The 25367-nt window shown below is 34.0% G+C and overlaps 1 non-coding gene across 1 annotated transcript; it reads left to right on the top strand.

Annotated features, from left to right (window-relative positions):
- The first annotated feature begins 2811 nt into the window (after positions 1-2811).
- LOC114307687 (uncharacterized) lies at positions 2812-6433 on the top strand. Its single transcript, XR_014328345.1, has 2 exons — positions 2812-3647; positions 6117-6433. It is a non-coding gene; the product is annotated as an uncharacterized LOC114307687 (transcript).
- The last annotated feature ends 18934 nt before the right edge of the window (positions 6434-25367 follow it).

The raw sequence follows: 25367 nt of genomic DNA, 5'->3' as shown, positions 1-25367 counted from the left end.
AGGGGTGGCAGTACATTATTTATAGTGTCTTCACTCTATGTGTATGTGTGTGTGTGTGTGTGTGTGTGTGTGTGTGTGTGTGTGTATGTGTGTGTTTTGTACACATTTACAGTTGCCATACGTTGTTGGTTATTGATTCTTCCTTGATGAGGTGTATGATGTCATCAAAATACACATGTTTAGTCTTTGAGTCCCCTCGCCACACTAACAACCTGTGCATTGTGATTACAGAAAATTTTAATGTCAACATTGCACATTTATGAAATGGTCTAATTTATTAAGTATGTATGTGAACTGAACATGATGGAAAAAAAAGCAGTTGGAGATATGTAAGATCACTTACTCATCACCGCCGTTCTTGTGCAAATTTTGGACTTTTTGCTTGTTGAGTTTGTTCATGTTAGCCCAGACCTTGAGTTTGTTGTTCAATGATAACTTCTTGGACTTTGTTGGCTGCTTTTTTGGTGGTTGCTTGTCTAAATCTTGTGCAATTTGGACTGCATGTGATTTCTGTTGGGCTCCCTCTTCCCCTTTCTTCTGACCAGGCAGGTTGGGGTATTCAAACTCGTCCAACCTGTGTTCTTTCCTTACCTTCTGCTTTATGCGCTTTACCCTTGTTGGGGGGCTGATAACGTGTTCCAATGCTGCAGTAGGATTGTTGTTAAGGCTGTCATGAGCCTTTTGTGCTTCAACTTGAGTGATGATGTGTACGAACTGATCGTCAAAAAGGTCTTCAAGTATTGTTTTTTCGCATTCCAAGTTGATGACCAACTTTGTCAGCCGCTGAATTTCTGTATCTTTCCACTCCATGCAAGTCTTCATGTCCATGTCCACATTGGATGAGCCCGATTGGTCAAATAGTTTGGCTTCAAGGGCAGCAATCACCCTTGCCCTCAACTCCCATGATTCTTCCAACTGTTTGTATTTCGCTTCCCATTGCCGTACAAGAGCCCAAGCTTTTTGGTTTTCTTTCATGAGTACTTCCACAATGTCGGGCTCAGTTGGTTGTGCTATGATGATTCCCTTCTCAGCATTGGGGGTGCTACAGCTGGGGTTGATATAATGTCCAACATCATTCAGGTCCACTGCATCAACAGAAAATGCATCCCTGTCATCACTGCGTTGACTGTCTTTGCTTTGATCCTCATTGCTTTCATCTTTTTTTGCTACTGCACTTGACAAAATCTCAGGTTTTGGCCCCACATTCAATTTTGTATGACGATAAATCTTCGCTTCAGTTGGTGATGCCATTAGCTCGCCGCCATATACCTGCATTTCCAGACAGTATGTTAGTTAGATAGTTCCTCGTCGCACTATTTGAATAAGCACAATATATTTGGTTGTACTTCTACCTCATTTAAACCTAGCTTAGCCAGAGCTATGGACTTCATGTTGCTATGTAAGGCTGTGAGGTCCCATTTTACGCATCGTGGAATGACATTGGGGTTGTGGGGTTGTAAGATTGTTGTATGCTCACACAGCCAATACTGAAACAAATAACAAATATCAGTAATTTGAATGTTCATATGAAATTAGCATTGATGTGAATGTTTACACCACTGGTGCAGTAATGTGAATGTTCACAGTGCACTACTAGGCCAGTAATGTGAATGTTTACATCACTTAAAACTGATGTGAATGTTCACATCCGATGATGTGAATGTTCACATCTGCTAATGTGGAGTAATGTTACTGATGTGAATGTTCACATTTCCTAATGTTGAGTGATACTACTGATGTGAGTGTTCACAACTGTTAATGTGAGTGATATTACTACAACAGTTAGAGGCCAATGTGAATGTTTACATATATTTTTACAAAATTAGTGTTGAGTGAAGTTTGGGGGTTCTGACATTAATGTGAACATTCACATGATGTGAACATTCACATCAGTGTGTACTACTCTAAATTTACCCAGCAATCAATAGTAATGTGAATGTTCACATCATCCATGTTTGAGAAATAAATTTCGAACACGACAACATTTACTGGCCAATGTGAATGCTTACATGGGTGATCACATTATGTTATAATTTTCTAAAAATCAAAGGGGGGAACCAACAGCGCCAAACTACACCCAATAACACAAACAACTTGGGCATTGATGTCACAATGTCAATGTTTAAATCACACTTCAGCACAGTGTTGAGTGCAGTTTGGGGTTTCTGACATTAATGTGAACATTCACATCAGTGTGTACTACTCTAAATTTACCCAGGAATCAATAGTAATGTGAATGTTCACATCATTCATGTGTCAAAAAACAAATCCCGAAAACTACAACAGTTAGAGGCCAATGTGAATGTTTACATATATTTTTACAAAATTAATTCCGAAAACATCTATGTTTACAAATTCAAATCCGAAAACCAGAAGGTGTATGTATACATCAATGATGACATTATGATTGAGAAGCAGAAGGTGGAATGGTATTCCTTACTTTTGTTCGTCATGGTTGGTGGGTATGGATTACACTCAGTGGATAAAATAAACTCAATTGGGCGACAAGAATCTTCGAACGACGAAGCACCCTCCTTCCGATGTGAAGCTTCGCAGTGGTGAGACGAAGAGGAATCTAGGGTTACTGGAGGCAATATCAGTATCGTTTCGTCGATTGAGTTTTTGTTTTGGAAATTTTGTGGATTGAATATTTCGAATAGGAATGGGTTTTTGCAGAATCGGTTTCACGAGGGAGAGGCGGAGAGGGTTATTTCGTCCTTTAACAATTAATGGACCTAATGGAATATTCAGAAACAATTTGGGTTTTATGAAACAAAACAGTTATAAATAGGACTTATCAAAAAATGGCCCAAAAAAAATCTATAAGCCTAATTTTTTTTTTTTTAAAAAGTTCATTAATGAAAAAAGCAACCAAAAAAGCAAACAACCTTAAACACAATAATATTTTTAATTATCAATGTTCAATTTGAAAAAATTGGTAAAAACACGGGGTGTATATCTGACCCTGGAATATTGTAACCAAGAAAATTTCGAAAAGTAAAAAATAAACACCAAAAAAATAAATAGCATTTGTATATCTATAAAATAAATAAATAAATAATTTCTGGGAAATTATTACATGGAATGGAACTGTCAATCGGGTTGGGTTAGATAGTCAGCCCAGGTCCAGCCCAAACTTAATTAACGCCACTCAAAACAAACACCAAAATCGACAAATAAATCCCTATTCCCAATCTCACACATAAGTATTTTCTGTCCAATTTTCTCTCAAACCAAACACCCACTCTCCCCATCTCCACCGCCGATGGCATCAGCCGCGAAATCCCTGATGCAAACCCTAAGACGTTACATAAAGAAGCCATGGGAGATCACCGGACCCTGCGCTCACCCAGAGTACAAGGACGCCGTCCCCAAAGCCACCGAGTACCGCGTCTTCTGCCCCGCCACCGTCCCCGTGAAGGCAATTATCCCAAGCTCCGATCCGGAAACCGTGTACGACATCAAGTACTTCTCTCGCGATCAGCGCCGAAACCGCCCTCCTGTTCGACGAACAGTCTTGAAGAAATCTGATATCGAGAAGATGATGAAGGAGACCACTTTCGATGTCAATGACTTTCCCAGGCCTTATTTGACTTCTACGATTGAGGAGGATTTGGATGCCATTGGCGGAGGTTACCAGAAATGAGGTTAGTCATTTGATTTTTCCACAAAATTGTTTGAAGTTAGGGTTTGTTTGATGATGATGAATTGTTTATCTGTTCAAATTATGTAATAAATAAATTGTGTAGATATTTTTCTATTTATTGGCTTTAGGGTTTTTATTATTATTTTTTTCTCTTTAATTTATGTTTCTGCATTCACTTCCCCTCCAGCTTCTTGTCATAATAATTGTAGGGTTGTTACATAGAAAGAATTGATGCTCTATTTTAGTGTTGTTTTTGTAATCACTGGAATTAGGTTTGACTCATACAGTTATGAAGCATTGTATTTCTTGTATTATTTAGTTTGAGGCAGGGATTTTAGAAATGCGCAGTTATTCATTTGGAATTAGGAATTTTCTGTGGAGTTTCATTGAAACTGAATAATTTTGTAGTGGACCGTAAATAATTGGGTTTGATAGTAAATAATTTTATATAATGAATTGCATAGAGATTTTTCTCGTTATTGGCTTTGGGTTATTTTTGATGTTTCTGGATTATCATCCCCTCAAGCTTGTTCTCATAATTGTAGGGTTTTTACATAGAATTGATGCTCTGTTTGGATTGAGGGGTTTTGTGAGAAAAGAAAAGAAAAGAAATGGAGAGAATGAGATTTCTCATCACTTGTTTGGATGATTAATGAGGTGAGTGATGGTGAGAAAGGAAGATAAATTGTGAGAAAGACAAATCACACCCAGCTTTAGTTTTGTTTCTCACCAAAAGTGATGAGATTTGGTCAGAAACCAAAATTGTTCTTTACAAATTTATAATACCTAAACTACCTCTCTAAATACAATACAAAACATATAAAATGAAAAGACATATGTATCTTCTTGTAGTCATTGTCCATCCAAATAAGAGGGTGACGAACTACAATAATTTATTTTCTTTTCTTTTCTTTTCTCATGATCCAAACGGGTTAATGTTGTTTCGTAAATCACTGGAATTAGGTTTCGCTTTAAGACAAGACTGATACAGTTATGAAGTACTGGATCTCTTGTATTAGTTTGAGGTAGTGATTTTAGAAATGCATCAGTATTCGTTTGGAATTAGGAATTTTGTGTGGTGTGGAGTTTCATTGAAGTTGAATTGGACTGTAAATAATTGGTTTCTGGTGATTCTATTTATATTGGGGCCGCGTGTGTGGCAACTGGTCATCCAAAATTAGTGACCTCTGAGAAATTGTGCAAGTCATGGGGCTTGGTTTTTGGAGATGGAGCAAGGATGTGTTTGATCATATTGTTCAATGTCCATTGGTTTATCATGTGATGGAAAGGGGTTTCATTGACTATTGGGGTAGTATTGAATTTGCAGTTTTGGTTTGCATTGGCGGTTTACCATAATATTGATCTTTAGGATTGCGTAACTTCTGCATTCAGTTTTGTCCTTCTTGTTGTCTTGATGTATGCACATGCTCGTTAGGATCTCTTCTCCGAAAGGAACAAGAATTGGAGATTGGAAGCTACTATGATATGTGCCTCATGTTTTGCTGTTATGATTCAATGAATAAAGGAATATGCAACTTGAAAGTGGGTGTCGTGTGCACCTCTTGACTCTTATTTGCTGTTATGGGTGATGATGGATTTGAATCATGTAAGCAAAATATAAGAAAAAATTTTCTCGAAAAAAACAGAACAAGGATAAATATAAACATCTATGGTTGCTGTTAGACGGTCAAATCAATGTTCAAGTTGGGGGGAAAAATAATTATTTTATCACTAAAATTACTACCAATAGAGGTTTTAAGCAGTTTAGCTTACATAGTCAACCCGTACATTAGTTTGCATTTCACTCACTTGTTTGATGGGCTGGATGTGGATTTGGATTTACAAAATAAAGATGTTAGCATCAAGCAGTACTCTTGCTTCACTTCATTCGGGATACTTATAATTGGTTTTGTCTACATTTTTAGATTTATTTAATGGGTGGACTATTAAATTTGTTAGAAAAAGAAGGAATTGAGACACTTCGACATTTTGGAGGAAACTTTACTCTCCGAACTTGTGGTTCTTTGTTTGTTTGTACATTCATTGAGTAAATTTGATGTATTTCTACCTTTAATTTTTTTCCCCATCCACCATTTGCTGCAAGAATATGTAACTTTTTTTCTGTGCATTTCTCTACAGAATTTTCTTCTGGTTCACTTTAATTCGGAGTTTGTTTATGGTATAAGTGCCCTTCCCAATGCTTGTAAGTAAATAAGAAAAATGAGCTTTATCGTAGGTGGTAAAATGTCATATTATCTCTACTCTTCCCTTGATATTGTAGTATAGGAATTCAGCATTTGGGTGTAGATGTGAATTTTAGTTCTCCCATATACCTTGATGTTTCATCTTCTGAGTGGGTTGACTTGCCCTTTATTCTAGGCAGTTTCTTCACCCTTCTCATCTTTTTATTAAGAACATAACAAGAGGCACTGTCATGGATTATGATTTGATTCCTTTTTATTGTCACCAGGTTTGTGGGCTGCACAGCGGGCCTGATTATCATTAAATGTACTGTTTCAAATTGTCACCTAACTGCCATGCTAAGGGAAGCTTTTATGCCTGGTAGTTTTTCTGGTTTTTCTGTACCCATGCTTGCAGTGTTTATTTACTTTTTGATCATTGTTTATCAAGTTGTTGGGCTACATCTATATGAAACAACTAGGTTATTGGTTTGGAACTTGAAAGTCTTCCATTAGTCGTTTATTTGAATAAGGATCTTGGCCTTCTGTTTTATATCGTCCATGTAACATAAACGACTAATGCTACAATAATCATCTATTTCTACCATCCGATTTGTCAATCTAGTTGTCAACGCTACATCTTGAGTGGTGAGATCTATTAAACCAATATTGTGTTGACAATGTGGTAAGAGCATAATTTGGTACAAAAATGCGTCAAGTGTAGCATTATTCTATATAAACATAAAAATATAAAAATAAAGGGTGACTGGACCTATTAAAATTAGGACTGAGTTTTTGGGCTTGATTTGTCTGCCAAGTACTTCAGCCCAAATTTGTATGAAGAATGGGGTTGTTTTGTAATTTTTGTGTCATGTGGTTTTTGTTGGATCTGTATTCTCTCTAGTTGAAGAGAAGTGCAGTCCAGTCTAATTGGGCTCAAAGGAACTATAACAGGTCTCACTATGGGTCCGTTTGGCAAGTTAGTTTCGGGCTATTTTAGCCATAAAAGACAAAATAGGCTATTTTAGCCATAACAAACAAAATATCACATCTAACTCATAATTATTACACTCTTTTTGTCAAAAAAAATTCAAAAAAGCTAAAAAGTCAAAAACCTTTTCTAAACCAAGTTTTTTAGGTCAGGCTAAAATAGTCAAAAAGTTAAAAAATCAACCCACTTCCCAAACGGAGGCTATAATGATTTGATTAGTTTATTTTGTAAACTCATGTGTCAGATAATAATTGTTTTTTTAAAAAAAAAATAGACAGTTTATTTTGAAAATTAGACGTTTCGTAAATCAAATTGAATGAAATCATGTGGTTAGAATTATCAGATTAATTTTAAAAAAAAATAATTCATGAATAATATACCCACAAAGATGTAGAAAATCATGTAGACAGTGCACTTTAACTTTTGCAACTTATGCATAAGTCTGATTTTAGAATCTCACAAGACAAAATACTTCTAATTTCAATCCAATCAAGCCTTAATATATGTCATTCCTCAGCTCAAATAAAGAATTTATATACAATATTATGGATATTTTTGTTTGAAGAACATATATACATTAGTCGGCTTGAATGGCACCAATCTTTACAAAGGCACTATCAGTTGATCAACAGGAAGCCCAACTTTAACACACACAGTTGGCTTTAGACTTAACTAAACTAAATTCAGGTTCATCAGTCTTTTTCTTTGCTTGGCAAGAAAATGATAGAAAGGATGATCAATGCGGAGCAACTCTCTTTGAGCGTAATCAGAAGGTCCCTCATCTGTTGGGCAGACATAAAGAGCTTATATGGGGCCAACAAATGTGGGATACTTGAAGGATAGAAAGGGCCATCAGCATGTAACAATTCTCTTTAACCGTGATTATAGGATCCTATATTTATTAGAAAGCAGAACAAAAAGGGCTTAAACAAGCTTAACAATGCGAGTACTTAAAGGATAAAAAGGGACAATCAATACGTAACAATTTTTTTTAAGCGTAATTATAGGATTATCTATATATGTTGGGAAGCTGAACAGAAAGAGCCTAAATGGAGTCCAACAACACATGATACTAAATATAAAAAGAGACCATCAATGAATAACAATTATTTTTAAGCGTGATTATAAAATTCTCTATATATTTAGATATCAATAAATTGGGTTCATTCAAAAAGGAGCTAACTATTCCAAATTGAATGTCAACTCTTTGGGGGTGTTTGTTTTGTGGGATAAGGGCATTGGATTAGACTCTATGTTCAGCAAAGTGGATAGTCCAATGTTTGGTTAAAAAAATGAAAGTCGGACTAATAATCTCTGGATTAGCTAGTTAAATGACGAAATTAACCCTCAAGTATATATAAAATTTATTTCTTTCGTTTCTTTTAATTTTTTTTAACACATTGAATTATTTTAAGCCTATGTAAATTAATTTCATGATATATAATAGTCTTCTCCGTTTTTCTTTTTTTGTATTAGCAAAATCATAAATGCAAATATATTTCTAATGTAGTATTTAAATAAAATTAAAAGTGTTTTCGTAAAAATAAAATAAAATATATTTCAAATAAAAATTAAATTAAATATACATTAAATAAAATAAAATAAATTATACTCCAAATTTAAGTATTGTCGTTGTAAACAATTTAAACAATATACTTCATAATTTTCAAATTAAATATGAAATTTACTAAAATAGTCATTTCCATATATTTAATATCTCATGAGAAAATAAATATGGGATACACATTATTTCCGGCGAAATAGTCCAGAGACTATATATCCCAAGACTAGCAGTCCGTTGCATTACAATCTCTCATTTTCTATCCCGTCCAAACAAATATAACATTTAATCACTTTAAAGAGAGTAAATGGACTGTTTTATACATTGAATTTAGTACAATTTCTAAAATGACACCAAATTGCCATAATTTGAAAATTTCAGTGGTAAAATTGATACAATAGAACTATAGGCACCAAATGACACGAAAGGAAAATTAGAAGGCCTCCCGGTGTAATTTCTTCTAAAATTCAATAATTAAAAGTATTTAAAATGTACACATTTATGGTCACAAGTCTATTAAGATATTCTCATTTACTGATATCGTTCTTATTTTTATCCTCATCATGCGCCAATATGTACATTCTTACTACCTTTCTATGATTTTATTGTATACTTATTTGACCAGTATTGATAGAAAAACCATTTCTATAATCTACAAGTAGCAAACAAGAAATTTAAGTGAATTTATACAAACCAAAACAGGTTATGTATTTAAACAACCCAACCCAAACTCGTCTATCTAATATATGGGTTTAAGTAGATTAGGTTATATTAGAAATGCATTCAACAATGAACTCCCAACCCATTTTGCTTTATTAAATTTCTTTTTCGATAGATGGTGATGTGGGGAAGATAGTTATGTTGGTGTCGATGGAAGAGGAAGTATACGTTTAAATAGTATTATCTCCAATTATTTAATTTTAATTTTAATTAAATTTACAAGATGCAACCTATTTATATTCGTCTATATATTTGAACAAATTTTAAATAAAGTCTAATTAAGTGATCTCACCATTTTGGGTTGAGTTTGTCTACTCTAATTAATATGACTCAATATTGATTGCTAGGGTACCTAGTTTGCATCTGGCAGCTTACTATCACCATCAACTACATTAATAGCATAAGCAACATCTCTATCATCATCAAGAAGAACAATTTATGGCTTACACACATACATAGACACAGAGAGAGAACTGTGAAGGACTTGATAGAGTTGCAGGATATAGAGAGCATCTAAACTTTGTTTTAAAGTATTTTAAACAAAACCCTAGCATAGAAGCATATAAAACTTTCCCAATACTTATTGTCTGTCTCTTACTCTCTTCTGTTGATGCTGTTATTAGTAAATTTATGAAAACGACACTGAAACCCTAGAAACAAGGAAGAAAGGTAAAAGTGAGAGATCAAAGAAGCAGGAATGAATGAGTCAAGTGAATAAGGCAAAGATGACAGAGAAAGTGAACATGCAGATCCCCTCCTCTCCTCTGCCATGGAGAAAGACAAATAAAACCAACTTTTTAAAGCTCCTTCTTCTTCCTTCATTTTTCTCTCTCATCTTCCTTGTTGTGACTCCTCCTCCCTTTACTTTACAAAAAGCTGTCAAGAGAGAGAGCATCCCAATGACTTACATTTCCTTATACTTTAGCTCTGCCAATTCTTAGGAACTCTCAGTAAAGATGGATATATGTATATACCACACCTAAAACTTAATTAATACGTACTTTCTTTAAGAGCAAATGACACCAACGATAGTTCCCGTAGCCTGTCTATTGTATCAATTTAATATTTATAATTTTAATTTTTTTAATTGTATCTTTAAATTTATCGTATCAATTTAGTCTAATTTATAATGAACATAGGCAAAATAGTCCATGCATTTTCCTAGGCAAAATAGTGGATTGAGGTGGAGCTTTTATTCGTACACCATGAGGTTGACATACATAATTTTGATTTTTAAATTTTTTCCCCTCAATTTAAACCACTTTAATTCTCATAATATCCTTATCTTTAAATCCCAACCCTAACCCTACCACTGTTACCATCACCCACTGCTATCAAGTCACCACTCCTTCTCTAGCTTCCCTCACCTCTTCTCCAACATCGACACCACCTCCAACTCGCAGCTCCCTTTCTTCCCTTCCTCTGCCACCCCTCTCCCTAATGTATGGTGTGCAAACAGAAGGTCCCGAATTGCGGGGTTGACATCCAATTTGAATAGATTATTTTGTTTTTGATTTTCATCTAATTTCTAAATTGATATTATCAGCTGACTTAAATTAATATAATGTAAAAAATTAAATAAAAAATTTGATGCAATTCAAATCATAAGAACTATTAGTATAATTTAAAGATTTAGAGGTTGGTTTCAGTGTCCACTCAAAACGTCGTGGTGGTGGTGGTGGTGTTATTTCTTTTGGAACCTTGGTTAATTTATCATAAAATAATTGAAATTACTACAGCTACAACATTACAAATTGGTTAGTGAATGTATCATAGATTTTTTCTTTTCTTTTCTTTTTGGGGGTCTGTAATGCATCATTGACATAATAATAATAATAATAAAAGAATAAAAAAAATAAAATAATCACCAATTTATATTGACCCAAAAAAACCTTTGCTGCACACTCATCAATTTTACTGTTCTTTTACACCCCCCTTTTCTATGTTTCTTTGTTCTTTCCTCCTACTCTAAGAGCATGCCAACTTTTCTATGGCACCTTTTGACCCGTGCATGGTAAGTTGTTGTTTGGTTAGAATGAAAATGGTAGAAAATGTGTGAAAGAAAAACAATTACATATTTTTGTGGATTTATTTAGCATAAGCATGATGAAAAATATAAGAAAGTTAAATTTCTTATACATTTTAAATCAACATGGTAATTTAACTTTTAGTTTCTTCAAAATTAAACAAAAATAAATAAATAAACAAATTGCGAACCCACTAATTTACATCGACCAAAATGATCCTAAATTAACTATGGGTTTGAGAAGGTGAGCATCTTGGATTGGATTTTTGATGATGGAAATTGGTGAGTTTGCTAGTTTGCAAGTTAAAGTTTGTTAAGCATTACAAACATGTCGAATCTACCTACATGTATGTCTAATTAGACCCTGCCAGTCGAGAACTAATTCAGGACACTGGACAGTTTAAAATTAACGGCTGAATAAATTTTTAGTAATCTCTTAAGAGACTCGAATTAAAAAATTTAGATCTTAAAATCTCTATTGTTTAACCAATTCCTTAAAATTTATCTAAAATTGTATGATTACTGATTTTCTTTCATTTTGTATTTCTAACCCGTCTTACCTACTCAAAATATTCATCTAATACACTAGTTTTAAGAATGGGTTGGTTCCCCTCCCCCCAAATTGTGATCTATCCCTTCATAATTGTGATCTGTATAAGCACGTGATTGTTACAATTGTGATCTGCATAAGCATATGATCGTTTACCTATATCTATATATTATATAAAGAAAATAGAATTTTTAGTGAGAAAGTTTGTGAGAGCTCCACATTTCATTTCCCCTCCCCCCCCCCAATTGTGATCTATACCTTCACAATTGTGATATGTATAAGCATATGATCGTCACAATTGTGATCTGTATAAACATATGATCATCTATCTATATCTATATCTATATATTATATACGAAAAATAGAATTTTTAGTAAGAAAGCTTGTGAGAGTTCCAAAATTTTATTTCACAATTGTTAATTTTTGTGATTTTAAAAATAATTCTATTAGCTAACAAAGTAATTATAAATTTAAAAAAAAAAACAAAAAATCACATAAAATTTTGAATTATAAGTTCCTAAAATCCCCCCCCCCCCCCCGGCGCCCCAGCCCCAAATATTTCTCTTTCCTAAATCTCATCTCATAACAAAATAACTATACATTAAAAAAAAAAAAAAACAACTCTCATTTTTTTTATATATAAAAAAAATTATAGATTCAAAAGAAAGTAAAATCACAATTGCTAATTTTTGTAATTTTAAAAATAGTACTATTGGCTAACAAAGTAACTATAGATTAAAAAAATAAAAATAAAATTGCTAATTTTTGTAATTTTAAAAATAATACTATTGGCTAACAAATTAACTATAGATTTAAAAAAAAAATTAAATTATAAGTTTCTAAAATCTCTCCCCCTAATACTTATCTCTTTCATAAATCTCATAATCTATCTATTTATGCTATATATTATACCAAAGTAACTTTTCATCTTTTTTTTTTTTGAACGGCAAAGAAGATCTTTATTGATGAAAATATGCAAAAAGATATAAGACATCAATAAAGAGGAGCTTGGAGCTAAATGAAGCTCCAAGCTCCAGTTGGTGAGAAACCAACAGAGAAACAGAAGAAAGAAAAAACAAACCCAGATCAGCAGCCAAGAAACACAGCACAAACTCAGTGGATCAGACCATACTAGACCTTACATAGCAGACCAACATCCAGCAGAACTAGCAAAGCAACTGAAGACTTGAGCCTAAACCAGAGAGCAGACCAACAGATCAGACCAACCAAAAAGCTGACCAATCCAGAAACTAATTTTTCATCTTAGAGGCCCTAAATGTTTCAAAACCTAAAATCTAATTTTTTTTAATTTTTGATTTTTATAAATTAAAATTAAAATATCTATTGGCTATTCAAAGGACATAAATATTAACCTATAAAATTATTTAATGCAAATATATTACCAGTAAAAAGAAAAAAAGAAAGAAAAAAGTACACAATTCTCAACACTCCTCTCCCTCTCAAAATAAATCAAGTCTTTATTTAAAGAGTGGTGATTCATCCCACTAATTTTTGGACCACTAATAGCTCTAATGAGCTTAAAAAAAAAAAAAAAAAACAAACTCAAGCCAAAACATCACATCACTTTGGTGGGGGCCACTGTGCCACATCATTAGTGATGCTCTAGAGCTTCCAATTTAGTGCTCTAAAACATTATTCTTATTTAAAAAGAATATAAATTTCATACAATCTTCTCTTTCTTAAAATAAATCTATTGAAAATAAAACTCTCTCACCTTCCTTAAAATGTATACTATTAATATATTTCACAACTAGTCTGATCAATATAAACCTAAAATTAAGATTAACATAAAATAAAAATTAAACCTTATATTTAGATTCTTTCTCTATTCCATAATTAAACATAATTTTATTCCCAAATAAATTTAAGAATATCTATACTATATATATATATATTTTTTAAATCTCATAATTTATTATTTTTTATAATGATTCCATGATTTATAATTTAGAAAATGAAAGATGAAAAAAATTATTCTTGTGCACTCTTTCTCAAACCAATTCTTTCTTCTATCTAAAAATCTTAGCTATTATATATTATACTTTTTCCAAGCCATTCATGTCTTCTTCACCCTATAAATATTACATTCATGGAACAATGAAACTCATTATTTTTTAACTTTCTTTTTGTGAGACAATTTTGAAGTTAGATTATGTTTAATCTATTGTATTCTTGAAACGGGCTCTTTTATCGTTTAGGTACACCATTTTTTTTTCTTCTTTTTTATCTATGACCATTTTTTTATTTTTGTATTTCATATTTTGGGAGTCATTTCTCCCTCATCTCTACCAGCTGTAGACAACTCATTTTTGACCGACCTTAAGACTCAGACGTCACCAATTGAGCTCTCGGTGATGATGCATATTGTGCTCGTTCTGAGGTTTCAGAGTCTCGGCTGCGAGCCTTGCCTCCGGACTTCGGGGCTCTTTTGTGCTTTGCCTCGGTTTGCGAACCAAGTTCTGTTTTCTTTATTTTCTCTTCCCGAAGGGAGGGAGAGGTCTCGTAGACTATCTCTCAGTGGCCGTAGGCTATGTTTCGTGGTCATAGGCCATTTTTCCCATTTGGAGCCTAGTTTCCGGTTTTCGGAGCCGTCGGCTGTGTGCCTCGGTTCAGGACCGCTTAACTACCTCCGTTTGCTCCAGTTTTTGGCACACACCTTGTTTCCTCCCTTTAGAGGGACACTGTGGCCCAGGAGACCACCTTCGTGGTCATACACCACTTCTGGTGCCTAACAGCCTGGTTTTCGGGACTCCGGACTGCGCGTTTTAGCCCCCGAACCCTCGTTTTGCATCCGTCTTGGTCCATTTTTGGTAGAGACCCTATTTTCATTGTTAGGGAGGTGGTAGTATGGTGGGAGGCCACCTTTTCCCCTTGGAAACCAATTTTCTTTTTTTTCTCTCTCCAAAAGTCGGTTTTTCTGACTGAAAGCTGGTTTTTCTCACTTTTGAGCCATAATTTTTGGTTTTTCATACCACCATTGTGTTGTGCTCATCTGGGAGGCCACCAATATGGTTAGGCCGACCAGTAATTCATCTTGACCCTTTTGAACCTTGCTAAAAAGCTGGTTTTTCTCTCTCTTGGGTCACATTTTCTGATTTTTCACTATACAGCTGTGTTGCACTCATCTGGGAGGCCACCTTTTTGGGGTGACTGGCCAAAAATTCTTCTTGAACCTTTTGACCCTTGGCCGGCCGACCAGGGGGAGTGGCCGGTCGGCCACTTGAACTGGCCGGCCTGCTTCTTGCTTTTTGCTCTCTCTGAATGCATCACGGTTGTGCCAGCTGTGAGGCAATTGGACCATTCTCTATACACGTGTATGAAAGATATGTGAAGCCCTTTTGGGACATTTTAGAGCCTCTCCTCTATAAAGGGGAGGCTGATTTTCTTGGTCAAGGGTTGAACCTTTTGGTTAGAGTTTATACACCTCTCTCTCTATATCTCTACACTTGAGCCTTCAAACCCTAGTTTTCTTAGACCATTTGCACTACAACCCTTAGCACCACACCTCCTCCATCCATTCCAGCACTTTGGAACTGATTTGCAAGGGTTGAAGGTTCACTAACTTAGTCCAAAAGCTCCAGCTTTGCTGCTCTTTAAGGGTAAGCACCTATTTCCCTTAAACTTGCATTTTTTTGCTCCATTGATTAGCCTTACTTGCAAGTATTTTCGGACTTTGTCATAAACTAAAAAGTGTCATATTTTGAGCTCCTCTTGAATGTTGATTAAGGACACTTTTCTGTTTGAGGTCTCCTACACCCTTGTATGCATTGTCCCTCTTTGTAGGCTTATTTTGCATCATATCTTAGCCCTACTTGTGAGCATTTTTGAGATTTGTCATAAACTTGAAAAAGTTTCATTTTGAGCTTATAAACATGTTTGTTTAAGATACTTTCTCTGTTTGGGGTCATCTACCCCCTTTCATGCTTTATTTCCTCATGTTTTGAGCTATGCATGTAAGCACTTGCATTGGCCTTGATTTGGCCTTTTAACCACTGAAATTCAGTGGATTTTCAGTGGCTTTAATGTGTCTTTGAGCTTCAAAATCATAGAGGGGTGACCCTCTCACCCCTTATTCTCTTTACTAGCTTTGTTGGCCTCCCAAAGGGACCCTCACTTGCATGTTGTGAAGTCACTTTTTGGACTCAATTTGATGAGTTTCAAGGCCTACCATAGCTCTGTCCGAAGCCTCTCTGGTCTTATTTTATGTCTATGATGCATGTGTAGAACAATTCCATTCAAGGCCTTTTGAGGGGGCCTTTCATTGTATGCTTCATTGACCCATTTCAGGGCCAATTTGGTGAGTTTCAGGCTTGTCATATTTGATTTCCAGAGTTGGTTTTGCCATGCTAAGTGTTCTTGTTATATGTGTTGAGTAACCCCTTGCATGGCCCTCCAAAGAAGCTCATCATTTTTGCATGCATTGGATGCATTTCAATGGTTATTTGGAGTTTATTTGGCATGAAATACTTCTATTTTTGGCTGGTTGGGTGAGCCCTCATATGCTTCATATAGCTGTAGAACAACTCATGGTTCACTAGCCTATGTTGCATGTTGTTTTGACCCTTCATGTTGGCACCTTTTGGCCATGCCTTGAACTGATAATGTACTCATTTTGGACTACCCTAGCTCTGTTTTTGGGTCTTGTGATTGAATGATGTTGGTTTTGTATGCTTGTAGTTCAATGCACTTACCTATCTTCGAGTTTTGAGGTTCGTTGCATGCATGTACTGAGATATTTCCATGTTTTGAGCCTATCATTCATCACATTTCAGAGCTTGTTTGAATGCCATGTTGCCATGTTTTCATCTCTTTAAATGCGTTTGAGAGTCGGGCTTGTATGTCCCATTTACCAACCATTGAATGAGCTCCATTTCGTTGCATTCAGAGTCATCATTTTAGGCCAATTTCCCACTGTTTCAGACCTGCCTAGGTTCTGTTTGGGGTTGGTTTTGCCTTTGGTGCATTGCTTTAGGTACCTCTAGTGTAACGCACTTCACTAGTTTCGGTACCCGGGCCCCCTAGCTTGCATTGTGTGCCATATTTGCATGTTTTGGGACCATAGTTCATGCTGTTTTAGAGCTGTAATTTATGCTATTTCATGTCATGTTTCATCCTTGCCATGCTTTGGTAGAGTGGCATTCCATGCCTTAGGTTCGGTCCTTGGTATTCGTGCATGTGTGCACACATTTCGGTTGTCTCATTTTCATCTAATGGCCACTGATGTGAGTGTAGCTGAGGTCCACTCATGTTGGTGTAAGTCCATCGTGCATTGTGTATGCCATTTCATAGCATTGTGTATGCTAGGTTGCATTTTAGAGCATTGCGTATGCCATGTTCCATCACGTGCATCGTGTATGCCATTTTAGTCTATAGCATTGCGTATGCTAGGTTGTATGTTAGTCGCATTGTGTATGCTATCCCATTTGCATTGTGTTTGGAACAGGAGTTAGCCCAAGCACGGAAAACGAGGGACGTTTCGTACTCCGAGTGACGGAATGTGTCTCAATTCCCGGTCGCCGACACTCCGGATTACCCATGATGGAGTTTAGGTCTTGTTGTGTTTTTATGTGCATTCATTTCACATCGAGTCGTGCAATTCAACTCCTCGGCCATCATACATCGAGATGCGTGATTGGTGACACGAGGATCGAGGACTACACTCCCTGAAGAGTAGTCATGCATACATATATGAAAATACTTTGCTATGCCCCTTTCTTGCTCTCTGTTGCAGCAAATCAGAAATTAGCAGCTTTCTAAAAGCCTTGCATAGCATTCCAGAATTAATTACAATCAGAGGTGAATCGGGGCATCGCAATATATTTCCGCGCTAGGCAACTCAAGCATGCATCATTCATCATTCGGAACAAGAGCTGAGGCAGTCCAATTTGTAGCTTGCACGCTATTTACTTGCTTTTCTAGTTAAATTGTTATTTAATTAGGGTTTTGTAATGTTTAATTATTTATTCGGACTGTAATTTTTTATTCGGACTGTATTATTTATTCGGACCCTCTAAGCGAGGGCAGTATTGTAATAAGTGTGCATGTGTGTGATGTATGTCTTCCAACCCCCACTTCTTTCTCCCTTTTATTTACCAGCTTATGATGGTTAGATTAGGGCATGTTTTAATTAGCATACTTATGCTTGCATGTTTGCATCATTCATTTGTATTGCATGCACCGGGCTCGGCGCATCATACTAACTGCATTGTATTTCAATTCCGAGTTGAATACTTGTTAGTTGTAGCATCTCACATGCCATCCTTAGAATAGCCGAGCCTACTATAGTTGCATTTTGCATGTGTTGCATTAGGCATTTCTGTATAGTTAGGATCATGCATGGATTTCTAACATAGCTTCTGTTTTGGCTTGGAGTACTAGGTAAGCTTTTACGCTTTAGCATCTTGCATGCGTGTGAATGTTGCCATGATAGCATGTTTACCATGATGCTATATGCTTATATGATATAACTACCTGAATGCATGTGGGTGAAGGTTGGATTATCTGAATTGGAATAATGCATTAACTGTGAGTTTTAAGCCCACTTGAGAGTGGCAAAATCATATTTTCTAAGCCCACTCGAGAGTGGCAAAATCTGCATTTTAAGCCTACTTGCGAGTAGCAAACCATTTTCAAATAAACAAACATGAAATGTTTTATTTCAATTCAGGCGATCCGGTCTATACCTGTATGCTGTGTGCATCACATAGTAATTCTAGGCTAATAACCGGAATAAGAACGTATAATGTTTGCAAAACGAGATATCATGGTTAGTAGAGGCCGATCTTTGATCGGGCGAGCAGGGGTGCTCACGAAGTGACCTTCTCCAATCGTACCCAAGTTCCCGAGCCGAGGCAACTTTGGTGATGACAGACACGTAGCCTTAGGCAACGAGTCAGGGCTTCCTAAATTTTTTAAAATAAAATATTTAGGTGGCGACTCTGTATCTGGCAAAGCAGTCCATGTTTGGCACTTCTTTCAAAAAATCTATTTTCAAAACCGATTTGCCGGATTTAGACTCTTTGATTATTCATCGGTCTTGCATTGCACTCTGTGAGATTAGATACGGGACCGTGATTTTGAGTTCTGAACTGTAGTGAGCCCAATGAACAAAACGGGGCATTTCTCTCCCGGGACGTTCGGGGACATCTACACCAGCCATTACCTGTTTTTTGTTTATAACTATTTTTTGTTGGTTAATATTGTTTTATTAGAATTTTTATACTAAAATGGCATGATAGGAACATTTGTATAATAAAAAACATGTCACTCATTATAAAGTGATAGATCAAAACTCAAACAAAATCATTATTAATAAGTTTTTTGTATTGATTTTATGTTTGTATATCATTACTTTTTTTTAAAAAAAAATTCTTTTAATATTTTTTTTGATATTATGATATGTGTTGATTGACAGTTGTTGCAGAGTATTACTTCAAAGACATATAATAGTTTTTCAAACCTATAAAAGGAAATATTAATTTTAATCAATTTTTTCAAAACTATTAAAGGTGTTAGCCAATTATTTAATTATTTATCTTTAATATGTGTAGTTCATCTATTTCTTTATGGTACTTCTCTCTCTACTCCACTGTGAGTTCATAAGTGATCGAGGCTAAATTGTATAATACTAAGGTCGATAATTAGGATCTCTTAACCTTACTTGTTAGTCAAATTGTATATTTTATGTTTATTTAATGCCACGTAGGTTGGATGCGGTTGGGGTACAAAATGAACAAAAACACAGCATTTTAGTCAGAAAAGTACTCGTTGTACGTGCGGAGGACCATTCTTGCATGTGTGGCCCAATCAAATAAGCTAAACAGCTACTGCAAAAATTACACGAGCGGAGGGTTTTTCCCGCATATGCAAAACCCTCTCCACATGTGCGGTGGTATATTCCACACATGCAGCCGTGCCTTGAAAAGTGTGCTCGATGTTTGAACCTATTTGGAAAGGCTGGAGATATAAAAAGCAGAAGAAAATATTGGATTAGGGTTCTGAAAATTCCAAAAGAGAGGAGGGCCTAGGGCTAAAAAAAAGAAATTCTCAAGCTTAGAGATCAATTTTCATGGGGGTTTCTGCTTCTTTTATCTTTTATCACTCCTTCATGAGTTGCTAAGCTGCTATTTCTAAGGTTATGATGAAACTCTAGCCAAGTAAATAAGTTTTCTTTTTGGTTTTCTTTTATATAATGGTTTGAACAGTTGTATGGTATTCAAGAAGTTTTCAAATATAATTTTTTATTATTTCTTCAAATATTTTGCTTTCTGTGATTATTGAATACTTTCCATGTACTGATTTTCTATTTTTTCATGTTCAAGGTATGAGATGAGTCATACTACAAGGGACGAGTCATGTTGTTACCCTAGTTTAGAGTAAACGACTTGTACTACTTAAGATGGTTTGTGCGTATACATTAAATGTGTTAATTCTCTTGATCAATGCTTTGAGCTTGTAGTTGCGAAGTATTATTTGGTTCGAACCGTAACATAATTGATTTTCAAATTGAAATTGTGTTTATGTAACTAGTGGTGAATTCATTACCTTACGTTTTTCCCAAAATCAGTAATTTCACCTTTATTTATAATTGCTAATTTATTCGCTTTATTTAATTTAATTATCATTAAGTTATGAACAACCATATCTTTTATCAAAATTAATTTAGGAATTTAAGAATTAAATTGGTTTAATTTCCCGTTTGTCCCTATGGATTGATACCTGAACTTACCATTATTCTAAGGAATTTGATATAATTTAGTATTTACTTTTGGTGTGTGAAACGACTCATCAATATGTTTTTAGAAAAGATCATATGTAATTTAAAATTTTGAATATTTTTATATAGGAAGTTAAAAAATAAAATTTGGAATTTAAAATATAGTTATTCAAAATCATATCTTTTTAAATATAGCTATATTTATAATTAATTTTAATCTATCTATTACCTAACCTTATTTATATTATTATATAAATACAAATGTTGTACGATGATTGAAGTTCAAAGTCCCAATCTATTTTTTTTCAAAATATAAAATTGTTAAAATGCATATGTTGCAATATTATTAATTTCTTCCGATAATAAATTTTATTTTAAATCTTATAAGATTTGTTCAATGATTAATATTCAATTTTTGTAAAAAAAATCCAATATATTCCTTCCAAAAGTTAATATAACAAGTTTACAAAATCATATTTTAAAACTTAAAATTATTAATATTTTTAATAAGCATGTTAAAGTATAAATAGATATCCAAATAAAATTATACTTATTAATAAATATGACATTAGTTTTAATTGTAATCACATCTTTTTAAAGTCTTTATTCATTTTTTAACTTTTTTTTTGATATTTCAAATTATATGTTGCGATGATTCTTTCTTACTCATTAAGTGTTTAAATTTTTTTTAATTATTTCCCTTTCAAAAACCAATATAACAATTTTTTAAAATTCATATATTTTTATTCTAAAATGGTGAAATATTATAACTATGTCATTTTTTATTTGTTACAAAGCATAATTTTAATTGTTAATTGTCAATACAACAATTTTTATCCATCTATACTATATATTATAGTAAATGAACATTTGAAACAAAACTCTTAAATTTATATATAAAATTTTATTTACGAGAAACAAAATATAAAAAATTAAATATAATTATCATATTTTTAATAAATAATATATTATTTTATCTCGTATCTAGCACGGTTGACATAGCGAGTATGAATAATGCTATATGCATCAATTAGTATACTAACTAGTATACCAATTGATGATATGACATAATTTAAGAAGTTTTTTATATTTATAATTTGTATAATGAGTGGAGTCAATAATAATATCATAACTAATACTAATACATTAATTAGTACATGTAGTAACACCGTACTTACTATATATATATATATATATATATATTAAAATTGAAATTTATGAATTGTTAGCAATTAATGGATCAACACTGCTAAGACGCCAGTGAAGGGTAACCCTAGCACCCCCACAGTGGAGGGCTGTGATTGCAAGTCAAAAAAAAAATAATTTCAACCAACCAAAAAATAGTGATGTGTTGGAGGTCACCCCTGGGGTCTCAGTCATTATGCTTAATGGATTGGGTGGAGATGCTGCCGTGGTGCGTTGGAAGGATGAGTAAGACTAAACGTTTAGTAATCTGACCAAAAGGCTTCTGTCTGGGATATGGGGACCATTTATTTTGCTATAGTAAATGGTATTGTACCTATTTGTGCCCCTCCTTGAGATTCCCACCACTGTTTGTTTCCAGAGAAAGAGAAAGAGAAAGAGAAAGAGAAAACAATTTACAAAAGAGAAAGAGACATAAAAAGCTCATAAATTTTCTCTAATGATTTTCATCCAAGCCGTGACCTCCTCTTTCTTTAATTGCATTTTTGTCAGTAGCTTCCGTTGAACGTATCAGTTCTCTGCTGTCATTCTACCACAAGGGTTTGAAGATTTTTAGGGTTTTCTTTTTTCTTCTTTTAGTTTCTTTGAAGGAAAACACACTCAAAAATTTTAAGGATTACACTTATTTACTTGTCTGTGATGATGACCACAGTAATTCTTTATGAATATAATGGTTCTTGTTCTGAATCTTTAAATCAAGTCCCAAAAAATTTCATAAAAATTCCATTTTTACTTAATTTTGGTTTGTCATGGCAACACAAGATTTTTTTTAGAGTTTTGATTTTCTTTGTGTTCACAGCATATCAATGGAGTTGTATTGATATCTGTATAGAATTTCATCCACAGATGTATATATACATATATAATATAATTCTATAAATGCAAGAAGTTAATATTTTCTCATATTCTTCTTTGATTTTTGAGACAAAAATTTCATCTATTCTATCCTCAAGCATCAACAGGGACGGTTCTTCTCCCAACGACACATCTCCATGCACAGGCACACTTACTAGTGCAATTTTTTTATGTTATGCTTTTATTATTCCCACAATGTTTACTAGATGCAAGAACACGCATGAGGGAATAGGTAAGAATATTTTGGTTGCTCACTATTTGAGCAAGAGTAATTCTACATAGGGGTGTGCATAATACCGCCGAAACCGCCAAAACCGCACCGAACCACACCGCCAAGGCAAATTCGTTATTATTTGTCAATCGAACCGCCGGTTTTTGGTAAGAAAAATGGCAAATTCTAGTGACACTTTTATCAATCCGCCGGTTTCTATTTTTCTTCCAAACCGCACCGACCCGCACCGCTATTAAATCATGTTTTATAGGATTCTAAAAATTCTTTTTTATTTAAGTTTGCTTATTGTTCTATACCTTAGAATATAGTATTACATTACTGCTCGAGGGGAATTTTATGTATTGTATTTGATCATTGTAGCTTCCACAGATGCTTGTAATGAACTGATGGCATAGTCGTTGATATTATCATGTTGTTGCTACAGTTGCTGCATCAGAAGAAAGCTTCGCAAGATGCTTAACATCACGATATCTCTCGTCTTTTTTTTATTCTTTGATTTAAGTTTTGTAATTTGAATTATATTTTTTATAAACCGCCAATCCGCTCGAACCGCCGGTTTTTGATAAGAAAAATGGCAAATTCTACTGACACTTTTATCAATCCGCCACCCGCCATACGGTTTCTATTTTTCTCTCAAACCGCACCGACCCGCACCGCGCACACATTCTACATGCACAGAATTTGGCCATGATAGGTTTCACCACGAGAATCTTTGTAAATGATTTATGTCCAGTTCTATGATTGCGCGTTTATTAATTTTCCTCAAGTTCCCTAACTAAAGGGCCCTAGTCAGAAAATCTTCTCAATTAGAGAATGCCTAACCATTGAAGAAAGTTGAAAAAGCAAATCAGTGGATTTGGTTTCAGTTTTTTGAAAATTGAATTTTTTTGTTTTTCATATTTTTTGTTTTTAATGAATATTTTTTAATTTTTAAGCAATTTTTTTAACTTTTTTTTGATGTACATTACTTAAATGTATCTAAATAGTAAATTATTTGTGAAAAAATATTTTAAAAAATTGATAAATACACAAAAATAAGAAAAGTATACTAAATTTTTGTATTTTTTTAAATATTTTTTGTATTTAGTAAATTTTTCAAAAAAAAAAATTCACAAATATTATACTTTCTAAATGTATTTATGTTAGGTGTGAATTAAAAAAAATGTTTAAAATATTAAAAAAATTCAGTGAAAACAAAAAAAAAAAAAAATACAAAAAAAAAAAAAAAAAAAAATTTAAAAAAGTGAATTATAAAAACAGAAAACAGAGTATATATATATTTTGAGATTCTTTCCAAAGTTGAGAAAGAAACTTCTACACGTCCATACTTCCTTTGATTTCATATCTATGGATTAATGACTGATTGATTGTCAGTTTTTTAGGTTTAACACGTCAACTTGCTTTCCTGCAAATCTCTCTGCCGGAAAGTTGTGTGGTCCTCTCTCTCTCTCTCTCTCTGTACTCGGTGGGCCTTTAAAGAAGGTGTTGGTCCCTCATCTATAAGGGTAGCCTTTCGATGTTCCCAGTTGCTATTGGATGCATCAAGATGACAATGCTGCTATGTATCGACCACATCTTTTGAAACCATTGAATGGACCTATCTAAGTGCATTTCTCTTTTCTTTTTATTTTTTTTTAAATCTCTGAATTTAATTTCTTTTCTATAAAATAGTATGATCTTCATTTTATCAGCGAAATTTTTTTATAAAGTCAAGAGAAATTATTATATGGAGCTAAGATTAAAGACAAAACTCTACAAAGCATATCCTAATGAATAGTGACAAACAATCAAAATAGAAAATTGAGAAACTCCACTTAAACATTAAGATGCTAGCATTCCTTCCCATACCCAGTGAGGTGCCGAAAATCTCCTCCAACACATACTGTAAAATTGTATAATCTCCTGTTGCTATTTTTTTTGGTGACAAATTGTACACTTGGATACAAAAATATGTCTTCACTTTCTAGCTTATGTGTAGGCAAACTTTTGTGCATTGATTGAGAAACATCTTGCAGCTTACAAAGAACATAGCATAGAAGTAAAAAGTTAGTTTCCAACATTGACTAGCAAAAGCTGCAAGTTTGGTTTACAAACCATGTTACCATTCCTAGTTTGATGCCAAGCACAATAAATGATGTATTATGAGCAAGATTTTTTTTGTTTCTTTGTTATGAAGATTGAATTACACATATTTTAACAGATGAAATGCAAACTATTTTTCAAGGGTTTAATCACACAAATAACATCATCCTTGCTAGCAAGCGTGCATTTGTCGACCCATGTGATGAGAATTCTATCACAATCCCTTTTGTTGATAAAGTGTTAGGCGCAACTTTTCAAAGCGTGCTAGGATGGTCCCTCCTAAAATTTAAAAAAAAAGTGCTAGTATGGTCCCAATCCAAATCATCAGTACTTTGTTTCTATAGAACAATATACCAAGACAAAACGTATATTTCATACAAAATAACTAATGATACAAGGACAATACCGTGGAGTAATCAGATACATACAAATTATTCATCAGTTAGTAAACGTGTTACGTGACAATAGAATGATAAGATTTTGATTAGCACATTTAGTTGACAGATGCCTAGGTCTGCCACGTGGAAGCATGTGCACCATTGCTTCTTCTTTATTTATCTGTGGAGTGTGGAGCATGGTCGGTT

Source organism: Camellia sinensis, chromosome 4 (assembly GCF_055761805.1).
Source record: "Camellia sinensis isolate YWXY chromosome 4, ASM5576180v1, whole genome shotgun sequence".
Classification (NCBI taxonomy): Eukaryota; Viridiplantae; Streptophyta; class Magnoliopsida; order Ericales; family Theaceae; genus Camellia; species Camellia sinensis.
The sequence above is the reverse complement of the archived record's forward strand: the minus strand, read 5'-3'. Positions and strand labels throughout refer to the sequence as shown.